This window comes from Oncorhynchus nerka, unplaced genomic scaffold (genome assembly GCF_034236695.1).
Source record: "Oncorhynchus nerka isolate Pitt River unplaced genomic scaffold, Oner_Uvic_2.0 unplaced_scaffold_1802, whole genome shotgun sequence".
NCBI lineage: Eukaryota > Metazoa > Chordata > Actinopteri > Salmoniformes > Salmonidae > Oncorhynchus > Oncorhynchus nerka.
The window spans coordinates 5,938-20,803 of NW_027039521.1; the positions used below are offsets into that span (position 1 = coordinate 5,938).

Here is a 14,866-nt window from a genome sequence, read left to right on the forward strand (position 1 = left end):
TTATTCAGACTTACCTTTTTTGTCGCGTAACGCACTCTGCATGTGTGGCTAGCTTGGGCGCTCTGAATATATTCCTGCTACGTGTGGTCTGAGGTCCATAATGATTCAAATAGTTTACCACTCCAGGGTAAGCCGACAAGAAACACAGCCCTTATTTTAAGTGTTTTTAAAATCCCCTGTGGGGAACATGAAGGGTGGAAAAATTATTGGAATAATTTTCCTGTATGACCTCTAGTTTTTAATGGGTATTATGGCTCTTTCTGTGGTACTCAATTTGGGATATTATGTGAGGTAGACTTGTGGGCATTCCTAATATTTTCCACGACTTCCTCTTTTTGTATTGTAGTTTCAGTAGTGTAGTGGTTATCACGTTCGACTCAATAAAATAAAATTTATCTACACACAATACCCCATAATGACAAAGCGATAACATATAGTTTTTATTAATAAAACAAATATTCTAAAAATACCTCATAATTCCCGGCTTCTCAAGCCTTATTGCTTAATTAATGGACTAAGTCATTTCTGATTTTCAATAGGTTCTGAGATCGATAAATGCCCCACCCAGCCAAAGTCAGCCACACCCTTAGTATTCCACTCATCAGGTTTCTGTAGTGTAGTGGTTATCACGTTCGCCTAACACGCGAAAGGTCCCCGGTTCGAGACCGGGCGGAAACACTTTTTAACAAATTGGACAGTCAGCCTAATCACTTAGGGCTCGGTCCCATTTTCGGAATTCATGCTTTTCATTCGCACTTCTCAGTATTTGGTATTCAGACTTACCTTTTTTGTCGCGTAACGCACTCTGCATGTGTGGCTAGCTTGGGCGCTCTGAATATATTCCTGCTACGTGTGGTCTGAGGTCCCTAATGATTCAAATAGTTTACCACTCCAGGGTAAGCCGACAAGAAACACAGCCCTTATTTTAAGTGTTTTTAAAATCCCCTGTGGGGAACATGAAGGGTGGAAAAATGATTGGAACCATTTTCCTGTTTGACCGCTAGTTTTTAATGGGTATTATGGCTCTTTCTGTGGTACTCACTTTGGGATATTATGTGAGGTAGACTTGTGGGCATTCCTAATATTTTCCACGACTTCCTCTTTTTCTATTGTAGTTTCAGTAGTGTAGTGGTTATCACGTTCGCCTCACACGCGAAAGGTCATATTCAATATTTCCCAATGCCCATTTACATTTTACATTTGGTCATTTAAAGACGCTCTTATCCAGTTGCGACTTATCTAAACCTTGCTGTCATTCACCTTATGACCTCCAGTGGAACAGTAGTGCATCTAAATCTTTTGGGGAGGGGGTGAGAGGGATTACTTTATGAATGTAGGTATTCCTTAAAGAGGTGGGGTTTCAGGTGTCTCCGGAAGGTGGTGATTGATCCGCTGTCCTGGCGTAAAACAAACAAAATGGAGTTTGTTCCACCATTGGGGGCCAGAGCAGCGCTAACAGTTTTGACTGGGCTGAGCGGGAACTGTACTTCCTCAGTGGTAGGGAGGCGAAAGCAGGCCAGATTTGGATGAACGTTAGTGCCCTTATTTGGGTAAAATAGGGCCTGATCAGAGCCTGGAGGTGACACTGAGGGATAACATATAGTTTTTATTAATAAAGCACCATGGTCTTGTAAAAATAGCATAATGCGAGCTTCAACTTATTGCTTAATTAATGGACTAAGCGGATTTTCAATAGGGGTGAGTGATAAAGAACTTGCCAAGGTTGAACACCAGACGGGCTCATCAGGTTTCTGGATGAGTTTAGGGGTTTAATGGCACAGGCAGGAGCCCAGCCAACAGCGAGTTGCAGTAATTTAACGGGAATGACAAGTGCCTGGATTAGGACCTCGCCGCTTCCTGTGAAATTTCTCGGATGTTGTAGAGCATGAACCTACAGGAACGGGCCACATGTTGATGTTAGTTGAGAACGACAGGGTGTTGTCCAGGATCACGATTCAAGGTTCTTAGCGCTCTGGGAGGAGGACACAATGGAGTTTTTAAAATCCCCGTGATGGCGAGATCATGGAACGGGCAGTCCTTCCCGGGAGGAAGAGCAGCTCCGTCTTGCCGAGGTTCAGCTCTGATGGGTGGTGATCCGTCATCCACACGGATATGTCTGCCAGACATGCAAATGCGTTTGCCACCTGGTCATCAGAAGGGGAAAGAGAAGATTAATTGTGTGTCGTCTGCATAGCAATGATAGGAGAGACCATGTGAGGTTATGACAGAGCCAAGTGACTTGGTGTATAGCGAGAATAGGCTAGGGCCTAGAACAGAGCCCTGGGGGACACCAGTGGTGAGAGCACGTGGTGTGGAGCTTAGCATTCTCGCCACGCCACTGGTAGGAGCGACCTGTCAGGTAGGAAACAAATCCAGTAGCGTGGGCGCGCCGGAATGCCCAACTCGGAGAGGGTGGAGAGGAGGATCTGATGGTTCACAGTATCGAAGGCAGCCAGATAGGTCTAGAAGGATGAGCAGAGGAGAGAGAGTTAGCTTTAGCAGTGCGGAGCGCCTCCGTGATACAGAAAGAGCAGTCTCAGTTGAATGACTAGTCTTGAAACCTGACTGATTTGAATCAAGAAGGTCATTCTGAGAGAGATAGCAGGTCAGAGCTTCCAAGGACGGCACGTTCAAGAGTTTTGGAGAGAAAAGAAAGAAGGGATACTGGTCTGTAGTTTTGACATCGGAGGGATCGAGTGTAGGTTTTTTCAGAAGGGGTGCAACTTGGCTCGCTCTCTTGTCAAACGGAAGGGACGTTTGCCAGCGGTCAGGGATCAGTTGATGAGCAAAGACCTTGAGGAAAAAGGGAGGAGGTCTCCGGAAATGGTCTGGAGAAGCTCAGGGTCAAGCGGGCAGGTTGTATTCCGGCCGGCCGTCAAGACGTCCCCGAGATTTCATCTGGAGAGAGAGGGGAGAAAGAGGTCAGAGCACAGGGTAGGGCAGTTGAGCAGAAAGCGGTGTCGTTTGACTTAGCAAACGAGGATCGGATGTCGTCGACCTTTTTTTTTTCATTCTTTTCAAAATGGTTTACGAAGTCATCTGCAGAGAGGGAGGAGGGGGAGGGGGAGGAGGATTCAGGAGGGAGGAGAAGGTTGCAAAGGCTTCCTAGGGTTTCTGTGGCAGATCACTTGGAATTTAGTGTGGTAGACTTGTGGCTTTAGCAGCAGAGAGAGAAGAGGAAATTGTAGTTTCAGGAGGGAGTGAAAGGATGTCAGGTCCGCGAAAGGTCATTTTCCTCCATTTCCCGGCTGCCCAGAGCCCTAGTTCTTTGGTTTGCAAACAGTTGTGGTTTATCTAAGCGGGAGGGAGGACCTCTCCGGCCTGGAGGATATGGGGACATAGAGAGTCAAAGGATGCAGAAAGGGAACAGAGGAGGGTTGAGGAGGCCAGGAATAGGTTGGAGAAGGTTTGAGCAGAGGGAAGAGATGATAGGATGGAAGAGGAAGAGTAGCGGGGGAGATAAGCGCAAAGGAAAAAACTAGCGCGATACCATCGAAAGTTTTAGGGGCAGTGTGGGAAGTGTTGGATGAGAGCGAGAGGGAAAAGGATACAAGGTAGTGGTCGGAGACTTGGAAAGTTGAAACGAGGTTAGTGGAAGAACAGCATCTAGTAAAGATGAGGTCATAAGCGTATTTTTTGCCTTGTGAGTAGGGGGGAAGGTGAGAGGGTGAGGTCAAAAAGGAGGAGTGGAAAGAAGGAGGCAGAGAGGAATAGTCAAAGGTAGGCGTGGGGAGGTTAAAGTCGCCCAGAACTGTGAAAGGTGAGCCGTTCAGGAAAGGAGCTTATCAAGGCATCAAGCTCATTGATGAACTCTCCGAGGGAACCTGGAGGGCGATAAATGATAAGGATGTTAAGCTTGAAAGGTCTGGTAACTGTGACAGCATGGAATTAAAAGGAGGCGATAGACAGATGGGTAAGGGGAGAAAGAGAGAATGACCACTTGGGAGAGATGAGGATCGGTGCCACCACCCCGCTGACCAGAAGCTCTCGGGGTGTGCGAGAACACGTGGGCAGACGAAGAGAGAGCAGTAGGAGTAGCAGTGTTGTCTGTGGTGATCCATGTTTCCGTCAGTGCCAAGAAGTCGAGGGACTGGAGGGAGACATAGGCGGAGATGAACTCTGCCTTGTTTACGCAGATCGGCAGTTCCAGAGGCTACCGGAGACCTGGAACTCCACGTGGGTTGTGCGCTGGGACCACCAGATTAGGTTGGCCACGGCCACGCGGTGTGGAGCGTTTGTATGGTCTGTGCAGAGAGGAGAGAACAGGGATAGACAGACACATAGTTGACAGGCTACACAAGAGGCTACGCTAATGCAAAGGAGATTGGAATGACAAGTGGACTACAATCCGAGTGTTCAGAGAGTTAAGCTTACGTAGCAAGAATCTTATTGACTAAAATGATTAAAATGATACAGTACTGCTGAAGTAGGCTAGCTGGCAGAGGCTGCGTTGTTGACTAAGTAGGCTAGTTGGCATTGGCTGCGTTGTTTGACACTACACTAATCAAGTCGTTCCGTTGAGTGTAATAGTTTCTACTGTGCTGCTATTCGGGGCTAGCTGGCTAAGCTAGCAGTGTTGATTACGTTACGTTGCGTTAAAGAACGACAATAGCTTGCTAGCTAACCTAGGAAATCGCTCAGACTACACAATTATCTTTGATACAGGTTTCTGCTATGTAGCTAGCTATTTAGCTAATGATCAAACAAATCAAGCCGTTGTACTGTAATGAAATGAAATGAAAAATGTGATACTACCTTGGAGCTCGAAATCCCATTTTTGCAGAATTCTGCTTTTCATTAGACGTTGGCTAGCTATTTGGCTATAGCAGAGTCTCCTATGTTAAGGACGACATAAAACTACACACTCTAAACTACACAATTATCTTGGCGCTCTGAATACATTCAAAGACAACTATGTGGCTAGGTCCACTACACTATTCAAGTAGTTTCAGTTGAGGTAATAGTTGTGCTGCTAATACAGACGGTGGACTAGCTAGGTGGTTTTTAAAGCTGATTGAACCATTTTCAGGGCAGTTAGACTGCTAGTTTTTAATGGGTATCTATGGCTCTTTCTGTGTAGCTAGCTAAGACTTGGGATATTATTGAGGTAGACGTTGTGGGCATAATAAATTTAATGAAATGTATACTTTTTCTATTGTAGTTTCAGTAGTGTAGTGGTTATCACGTTCGCTCCAACGCGGAAGGTCATATTCAATATTTCCCAATGCCCAGAGGCTAGCATTTGGTTTGAAACAGTTGTGGTTTATCTAAACCTTGCTGTCTACCTCTCCGACCTGTGGATCAATGTTGCCGTTTTTTGGGGACCTCCACCGTGCGATCTGTATGAATGTGAACAGACCGACAGCTTCTCTGAGCCAGGCAAATTCATTTATCAGTGTCATTGTAATGGATATATCCAAAGAAATGGCAAGATAATCCAAGGTAAAACAAACAAAAATGTAGATCGTTTTCTGTCATTTCAGCTGCTTGATGTGATTGTGTGATAGATTTAGTTGGCTGGCTAGCAAAGGAAAAGAAGCTAGCCTGCATAGGTACAGTGCATTCGGAAAGTTTTCAGGCCCCTTACTTTTTTCCACATTTTGTTACGTTACAGACTTATACTAAAATGGATGAAATAAAATAAAATATATCTACACACAATACCCCATAATGACAAAGCGATAACATATAGTTTTTATTAATAAAACAAATATTCTAAAAATTCCTCATAATTCCCGGCTTCTCAAGCCTTATTGCTTAATTAATGGACTAAGTAATTTCTGATTTTCAATAGGTTCAGAGATTGATAAATGCCCCACCCAGCCAAAGTCAGCCACACCCTTAGTATTCAACTCATCAGCTTTCTGTAGTGTAGTGGTTATCACGTTCGACTCACACGCGAAAGGTCCCCGGTTCGAAAGCGGGCGGAAACACTTTTTAACAAATTGGACAGTAAGCCTATTCACTTAGGGCTCGGTCCCAATTTCGGAATTCATGCTTTTCCTTCGCACTTCTCAGTATTTGGTATTCAGACTTAACTTTTTTAGTCGCGTAACGCACTCTGCATGTGTGGCTAGCTTGGGCGCTCTGAATATATTCCTGCTACGTGTGGTCTGAGGTCCCTAATGATTCAAATAGTTTACCACTCCAGGGTAAGCCGACAAGAAACACAGCCCTTATTTTAAGTGTTTTTAAAATCCCCTGTGGGGAACATGAAGGGTGGAAAAATGATTGGAACCATTTTCCTGTTTGACCGCTAGTTTTTAATGGGTATTATGGCTCTTTCTGTGGTACTCACTTTGGGATATTATGTGAGGTAGACTTGTGGGCATTCCTAATATTTTCCACGACTTACTCTTTTTCTATTGTAGTTTCAGTAGTGTAGTGGTTATCACGTTCGCCTCACATGCGAAAGGTCATATTCAATATTTCCCAATGCCCAGAGGCTAGCATTTGGTTTGAAACAGTTGTGGTTTATCTAAACCTTGCTGTCTACCTCTCCGACCTGTGGATCAATGTTGCCGTTTTTTGGGGGACCTCCACCGTGCGATCTGTATGAATGTGAACAGACTGACAGCTTCTCTGAGCCAGGCAAATTAATTTATCAGTGTCATTGTAATGGATATATCCAAAGAAATGGCAATATAATCCAAGGTAAAACAAACAAAAATGTAGATCGTTTTCTGTCATTTCAGCTGCTTGATGTGATTGTGTGATAGATTTAGTTGGCTGGCTAGCAAAGGAAAAGTAGCTAGCCTGCATAGGTACAGTGCATTCGGAAAGTTTTCAGGCCCCTTACTTTTTTCCACATTTTGTTACGTTACAGACTTATACTAAAATGGATGAAATAAAATAAAATCTATCTACACACAATACCCCATAATGACAAAGAGATAACATATAGTTTTTATTAACAAAACAAATATTTTAAAAATACCTCATAATTCCCGGCTTCTCAAGCATTATTGCTTAATTAATGGACTAAGTAATTTCTGATTTTCAATAGGTTCTGAGAGCGATAAATGCCCCACCCAGCCAAAGTCAGCCACACCCTTAGTATTCCACTCATCAGGTTTCTGTAGTGTAGTGGTTATCACGTTCGCCTAACATGCGAAAGGTCCCCGGTTCGAGACCGGGCGGAAACACTTTTTAACAAATTGGACAGTCAGCCTAATCACTTAGGGCTCGGTCCCATTTTCGGAATTCATGCTTTTCCTTCGCACTTCTCAGTATTTGGTATTCAGACTTACCTTTTTTGTCGCGTAACGCACTCTGCATGTGTGGCTAGCTTGGGCGCTCTGAATACATTCCTTCTACGTGTGGTCTGAGGTCCATAATGATTCAAATAGTTTACCACTCCAGGGTAAGCAGACAAGAAACACAGCACTTATTTTAAGTGTTTTTAAAATCCCCTGTGGGGAACATGAAGGGTGGAAAAATGATTGGAACCATTTTCCTGTTTGACCGCTAGTTTTTAATGGGTATTATGGCTCTTTCTGTGGTACTCACTTTGGGATATTAACCTCATAGTCCGCCCAAACCCGTATGCGGTAGCGTAACTACAGCCTGAAGCTCATTACCATAACGCAACGTTAGCGATTTCTAAAAATCGCAAATGAAATGAAATAAATATGCCTGTTCTCAAGCTTATCCTTTTCTTAACAATCGTGTCGTCTCAGATTTTCAAAATATGCTTTAGAACCAGAGAAAATCACTAATTTGTGTAAGAGTGGTGATAGCTAGCTTAGCATTAGCGTTAGCATTTAGCACGCAACATATTCACAAAAACCAGCCAAGGAATCAAATAAAATAATTTACCTTTGAAGAACTTCAGATGTTTCAATGAGGAGACTCTCAGTTACATAGCAGATGTCCAGTTTTTCCTGAAAGATTCTTGTGTAGGACACATCGTTCCCTTTTGTTACTATGCATTTGGCTACCGAAACTAACCGAAAATTCAGTCACCTACATGTCGAACTTTTTTCCGAATTAACTCCATAATATCGACTGAAACATGGAAAACGTTGTTTGAATCAATCCTGAAGGTGGTTTGTCATATTTCTCTCCATTGAAAGCACCGTCCTTGTAGCCTGGTTTGTTCTGAGATTTGAATGGAAAAATACCGGGACCTGACTTTTGCGCACCAATTGCCACACAGACACCAAGGGGGACACTTGGCAATTGTAGTCTCTTATGGTCAATCTTCCAATGATATGCCTACAAATACGTCACAATGCTGCAAAGACCTTGGGGAAACAAGAGAAAGAGTCCGTTCATTCCTGTCGCATTCACAGCCATATAAGGCGATCATGGAAAACGTAGCCTCAGAAATCCTGTGCATTTCCTGGTCGGTCATACATCTTGGTTTTGCCCGAAGCATTTGTTCTAAGGGACTCACAGTGAAAATCTTTGCATTTCTGGAAACGTAAGACTGTCTTCTTTCCAAAACTATCAATTCCAAGCATATTCGAGCATCTTTTCGTGACAAAATATTGCGCTTAAAACGGGCACGTCTTTTTATCCAAAAATGAAATACTGCCCCTAGAGTCTTAACAGTTTTTAAGTGAGGTAGACTTGTGGGCATTCCTAATATTTTCCACGACTTCCTCTTTTTGTATTGTAGTTTCAGTAGCGTAGTGGTTATCACGTTCGCCTCACACGCGAAAGGTCATATTCAATATTTCCCAATGCCCAGAGGCTAGCATTTGGTTTGAAACAGTTGTGGTTTATCTAAACCTTGCTGTCTACCTCTCCGACCTGTGGATCAATGTTGCCGTTTTTTGGGGACCTCCACCGTGCGATCTGTATGAATGTGAACAGACCGACAGCTTCTCTGAGCCAGGCAAATGCATTTATCAGGGTCATTGTAATGGATATATCCAAAGAAATGGCAATATAATCCAAGGTAAAACAAACAAAAATGTAGATCGTTTTCTGTCATTTCAGCTGCTTGATGTGATTGTGTGATAGATTTAGTTGGCTGGCTAGCAAAGGAAAAGTAGCTAGCCTGCATAGGTACAGTGCATTCGGAAAGTTTTCAGGCCCCTTACTTTTTTCCACATTTTGTTACGTTACAGACTTATACTAAAATGGATGAAATAAAATAAAATCTATCTACACACAATACCCCATAATGACAAAGAGATAACATATAGTTTTTATTAACAAAACAAATATTTTAAAAATACCTCATAATTCCCGGCTTCTCAAGCATTATTGCTTAATTAATGGACTAAGTCATTTCAGATTTTCAATAGGTTCTGAGAGCGATAAATGTCCCACCCCGCCAAAGTCAGCCACACCCTTAGTATTCCATACCTTAAGGGAAGATTTCGGCAGTACCTGTATGGTTAGTGAGAAAGTCCATATTGCAAATGTACGGTCCCTTACTAGACGTCCGAAATCGTTTGTAAAATTCGCGGACGGCGTCGGGCCGAGCGGCAGGGCCGGACCTACCAGGAAGTCATCAAATGAACTTTGTCGGACATTCGGTTTCCGTTTTACAAAAATAATAAGATTTAGGTAATTTTTCCACCGTCCCGGAAATTCCCACAAGAGGGCATAAGCAATCATATTGCTATTGGACAAAACATCACGATTCACGACCGGGCCTTATCTCGAAAACTGAAAATATTTAGAAGCCGAAACTCGGTGAGCGTAGGGGCGGCATAATGGGCAGTTGGCCCCGAACAAGATGGCGTCTAGGCCTCAACGGTTTTTGAGTTATGGCCATTTATCTTGGATTAAAGGTCCAAAATGAAAATAGAGAAATTATTTTTCCACTTCACGTCAAAGTCAAGGAGCCTCCGGTGTCAATAAAAAAAGAACCGGCCATTTATCTATCGTCATTTAAGAGAAATCGTACAACGACACCTAGGTGATGTTCACGGATAGGTGTTTTTTTTTTCAAAGGTTACAGATCCAGTTGCAGGGTGTTCTTACGAATCTGCTGCGGAGCTCTGCGAGATTTCTGTGATTTTCTATGATTTTCTGAAATAACACACACTCACTAAACCCTCCGTAAATAACTCAGTTCTTAACGTAAAGACTTCAAACTCAGGATTCTGTAAAGGCATACCCAAATCATGATATGAGTTTATTTATAGCTTCCTGTGCCAACCGGAAGTGCCTTAAATGGTGTCACAGTGGCAGTTTCCAAGGGTTAAAAAGGTCAGATCTTTTCAAAACTTCATATGTGTGATTAGGCAACCCCCATAAACTGTAAGTCAGTCATTTCTCCCAACAGATGTCAAAGAAAAGCTCTCTCTCACACACACACACAGAGAAAACACACACAGCAAGGATGGAGTGACAACGTGCGGTGCTTAAAGACACACAAAGCCTAAAAAGTGGGTTTGGTGTCAATTGGTATCAGTTCTGTGTCAGAATGACATCTAATTGACTGATGGACACTGACTTGCTAGTTGACTTTTGTACAATATGTTTAAACGGAGAGGGACCATCACCAAAATGGCATTCTGAAATCAACACAAAAAATGGCATCACCATAGTCTCCAGACTGTGCCGAGTTCAACGAGACGCCCGCTTGACCGTAGCTCGCTCTGAGTGCAGTGACCTTGAAAAAAAGCAGAACCAAAATGAAGCCTGGCCCTCAATGTCATTTGCTTTTGGGTGACAGTGAGAGAACCGTTAGGGTGAGAAGCACAATTCGACCCGTGCAAGCCTAACCTTGACCGTGTAGCATTAACCCTTAATAGTTAAAAGAAGGTGTTTACTTCAAAGAGTTTGCATTGACTTCTCTCCCCATAGGAATACATTGCCTGCACCTCTAAATTCAACCTGAAGCCTATGTGGGTTATGAATGCCTTATGAACCTGTCTTCTATGACAGTCCCTCAGACCACTATGAGGTCTACCTGTGCCAATTCTAAGCTTCCTGAAGCAACCGGAAGTGGTTGAAATCACCTTATCAGTGTTGATCCATACACTGCCTGCAGTTTGATAGACATAGTGCATTCAACCCTGTGTAGATCAGTCAATTCTTAACTTAAAGACTTAAAACTCAGGATTCTGTAAGTGTCTATGTCAATCAAGATATGTGTTTACTTATAGCTTCCTGTGCCAACCGGAAGTGCCTTTAATTGGGTCACACTGTCTGTTTTGAAGGGTTAAAAAAGTCACATCTCTCCAAAACTTCATATGTGTGACTAGGTAAACCTCATGAACTGTAAATCAGTCATTTCTCCCAACAGATGTCAAAGAAAAGTTCTCACACACACACACAGCAAGGATGGAGTGAAAAAGGGCGGTGCTCAAAGACACAGAGAGCAGGCAATGGCATTACCATAATCTCTAGGCCGTGCCGAGTTCAATGAGATATCCCGCTTGACCGTAGCTCGCTCGGTCTGAGCGCAGCGACCATGAGAAAAGTAGGCCCAAAATTAAGCCTGCCCCACCACGTCATTTGCTTTTGGGTGACAGTGAGAGAACCTTTAGGGTGAGAAGCACAATTTGACCTCAGGTACGTTCCTAAGGTCCTTCCGATCCGTGCAAGCCTAACCTTGACCGTGTGGCATTAACCCTTAATAGTTAAAAGAAGGTGTTTACTTCAAACAGTTTGCATTGACTTCTTCCCCATAGGAATACATTGCCTGCACCTCTAAATTCAACCTGAAGCCTATGTGGGTTATGAATGCCTAATGAACCTGTCTTCTATGACAGTCCATCAGACCACTATGAGGTCTACCTGTGTCGATTCTAAGCTTCCTGGAGCAATTGGAAGTGGTTAAATTGACCCAAAAGGTGTTTTTTGATGTACATAACCTTCAAAGGTGAAAATGACTGCATTCAACACTGTGTAGATCGTAGATCAGTCAATTCTTAACTTAAAGACTTAAAACTCAGGATTCTGTAAGTGTTTATGTCAATCAAGACATGTGTTTACTTATAGCTTCCTGTGCCAACCGGAAGTGCCTTTAATTGGGTCACACTGTCTGTTTTGAAGGGTTAGAAAAGTCATATCTAATCTCCAAAACTTAATATTGTGACTAGGTAACCCTCCTAAAAACTGTAAATCAGTCATTTCTCCCAATAGATGTCAAAGAAAAGCTTCACACGCACACACAGCAAGGATGGAGTTAAAAAGTGTTCTTAAAGACACAGAGAGCAGGCAATGGCATTACCATAATCTCTAGGCCGTGCCGAGTTCAAGGAGATATCCCGCTTGACTGGACCATTAGAAAAGTAGGCCCAAAATTAAGCCTGCCCCACCACGTCATTTGCTTTTGGGTGACAGAGAGTGAACCGTTAGGGTGAAGCACAATTCGACCTCAGGTACGTTCCTAAGGTCCTCCCATCCGTGCAAGCCTAACCTTGACCGTGTGGCATTAACCCTTAATAGTTAAAAGAAGGTGTTTACTTCAAAGAGTTTGCATTGACTTCTCTCCCCGGAATACATTGCCTGCACCTCTAAATTCAACCTGAAGCCTATGTGGGTTATGAATGCCTTATGAACCTGTCTTCTATGGCAGTCCCTCAGACCACTATGAGGTCTACCTGTGCCAATTCTAAGCTTCCTGAAGCAACCGGAAGTGGTTGAAATCACCTTATCAGTGTTGATCCATACACTGCCTGCAGTTTGATAAACATAGTGCATTCAACCCTGTGTAGATCAGTCAATTCTTAACTTAAAGACTTAAAACTCAGGATTCTCAAAGTGTCTATGTCAATCAAGATATGTGTTTACTTATAGCTTCCTGTGCCAAAGGAAGTGCCTTTAATTGGGTCACACTGTCTGTTTTGAAGGGTTAAAAAAGTCACATCTCTCCAAAACTTCATATGTGTGACTAGGTAAACCTCATAAACTGTAAATCAGTCATTTCTCCCAACAGATGTCAAAGAAAAGTTCTCACACACACACACAGCAAGGATGGAGTGAAAAAGGGCGGTGCTCAAAGACACAGAGAGCAGGCAATGGCATTACCATAATCTCTAGGCCGTGCCGAGTTCAATGAGATATCCCGCTTGACCGTAGCTCGCTCGGTCTGAGCGCAGCGACCATGAGAAAAGTAGGCCCAAAATTAAGCCTGCCCCACCACGTCATTTGCTTTTGGGTGACAGTGAGAGAACCTTTAGGGTGAGAAGCACAATTTGACCTCAGGTACGTTCCTAAGGTCCTTCCGATCCGTGCAAGCCTAACCTTGACCGTGTGGCATTAACCCTTAATAGTTAAAAGAAGGTGTTTACTTCAAACAGTTTGCATTGACTTCTCTAGCCCATAGGAATACATTGCCTGCACCTCTAAATTCAACCTGAAGCCTATGTGGGTTATGAATGCCTAATGAACCTGTCTTCTATGACAGTCCATCAGACCACTATGAGGTCTACCTGTGTCGATTCTAAGCTTCCTGGAGCAACCGGAAGTGGTTAAATTGACCCAAAAGGAGTTTTGATGTACATAACCTTCAAAGGTGAAAATGACTGCATTCAACACTGTGTAGATCGTAGATCAGTCAATTCTTAACTTAAAGACTTAAAACTCAGGATTCTGTAAGTGTTTATGTCAATCAAGACATGTGTTTACTTATAGCTTCCTGTGCCAACCGGAAGTGCCTTTAATTGGGTCACACTGTCTGTTTTGAAGGGTTAGAAAAGTCATATCTCTCCAAAACTTCATATGTGTGACTAGGTAACCCTCCTAAACTGTAAATCAGTCATTTCTCCCAATAGATGTCAAAGAAAAGCTCTCACACGCACACACAGCAAGGATGGAGTTAAAAAGTGCGGTTCTTAAAGACACAGAGAGCAGGCAATGGCATTACCATAATCTCTAGGCCGTGCCGAGTTCAACGAGATATCCCGCTTGACCGTAGCTCGCTCGGTCTAAGCGCAGCGACCATTAGAAAAGTAGGCCCAAAATTAAGCCTGCCCCACCACGTCATTTGCTTTTGGGTGACAGAGAGTGAACCGTTAGGGTGAGAAGCACAATTCGACCTCAGGTACGTTCCTAAGGTCCTCCCGATCCGTGCAAGCCTAACCTTGACCGTGTAGCATTAACCCTTAATAGTTAAAAGAAGGTGTTTACTTCAAAGAGTTTGCATTGACTTCTCTCCCCATAGGAATACATTGCCTGCACCTCTAAATTCAACCTGAAGCCTATGTGGGTTATGAATGCCTTATGAACCTGTCTTCTATGACAGTCCATCAGACCACTATGAGGTCTACCTGTGCCAATTCTAAGCTTCCTGAAGCAACCGGAAGTGGTTAAAATCACCCTAAAAGTGTTTTTCCATTACCTGCCTGCAGTTTGATAGACATAGTGCATTCAACCCTGTGTAAATCAGTCAATTCTTAACGTAAGGACTTAAAACTCAGGATTCTGTAAAAGCATACCCCAGTGAGGATATGTGTTGACTTATAGCTTCCTGTGCCAACCGGAAGTGCCATAATTGGTGTCTCAGGGGCTGTTTCGAGGGGTTAAAAAAGTCAGATCTGTCCAAAACGTCATATGTGTGATTAGGCAACCCCCATGAACTGTAAATCAGTCATTTTTCCCATAAAATTTCAAAGGAAAACTAAATCACACAGACACACAACTTGGAAGGAGGGACCCATTGGGGTGCACTGCATTAGTTAACCTTGTTGGAACTTTTAAAGAACCGTCAGACCTAGAGTTCCGAAACTTTAGAATCCTGTTCTAGACCTCAGGTCAATAGTGCGTGGTGAGTTGGGTGGCTCTAGACGGTTCTCGGACCGAGAAACAGCTTCGTACATTTGCAATGACTTCAATTAATTTTGACCATTACGAAAATGGCGACATTTAGAAATGTCTCAGAGACACAAGACTAGGTGCATTGCGACCGCCTCGGTCCATATAGACAGACCCCAACGTTTCGGTCCGATAGCTC

At 43.3% G+C, this 14,866-nt stretch overlaps 2 non-coding genes across 2 annotated transcripts; both read left to right on the forward strand.

Annotated features, from left to right (window-relative positions):
* Positions 1 to 605: 605 nt before the first annotated feature.
* trnav-aac (transfer RNA valine (anticodon AAC)) lies at positions 606 to 678 on the forward strand. The gene has a single exon. It is a non-coding gene; the product is annotated as a tRNA-Val (tRNA).
* A 6,394-nt stretch (positions 679 to 7,072) lies between these two features.
* On the forward strand, positions 7,073 to 7,145 carry trnav-aac (transfer RNA valine (anticodon AAC)). Its single transcript has one exon. It is a non-coding gene; the product is annotated as a tRNA-Val (tRNA).
* Positions 7,146 to 14,866: the final 7,721 nt, after the last annotated feature.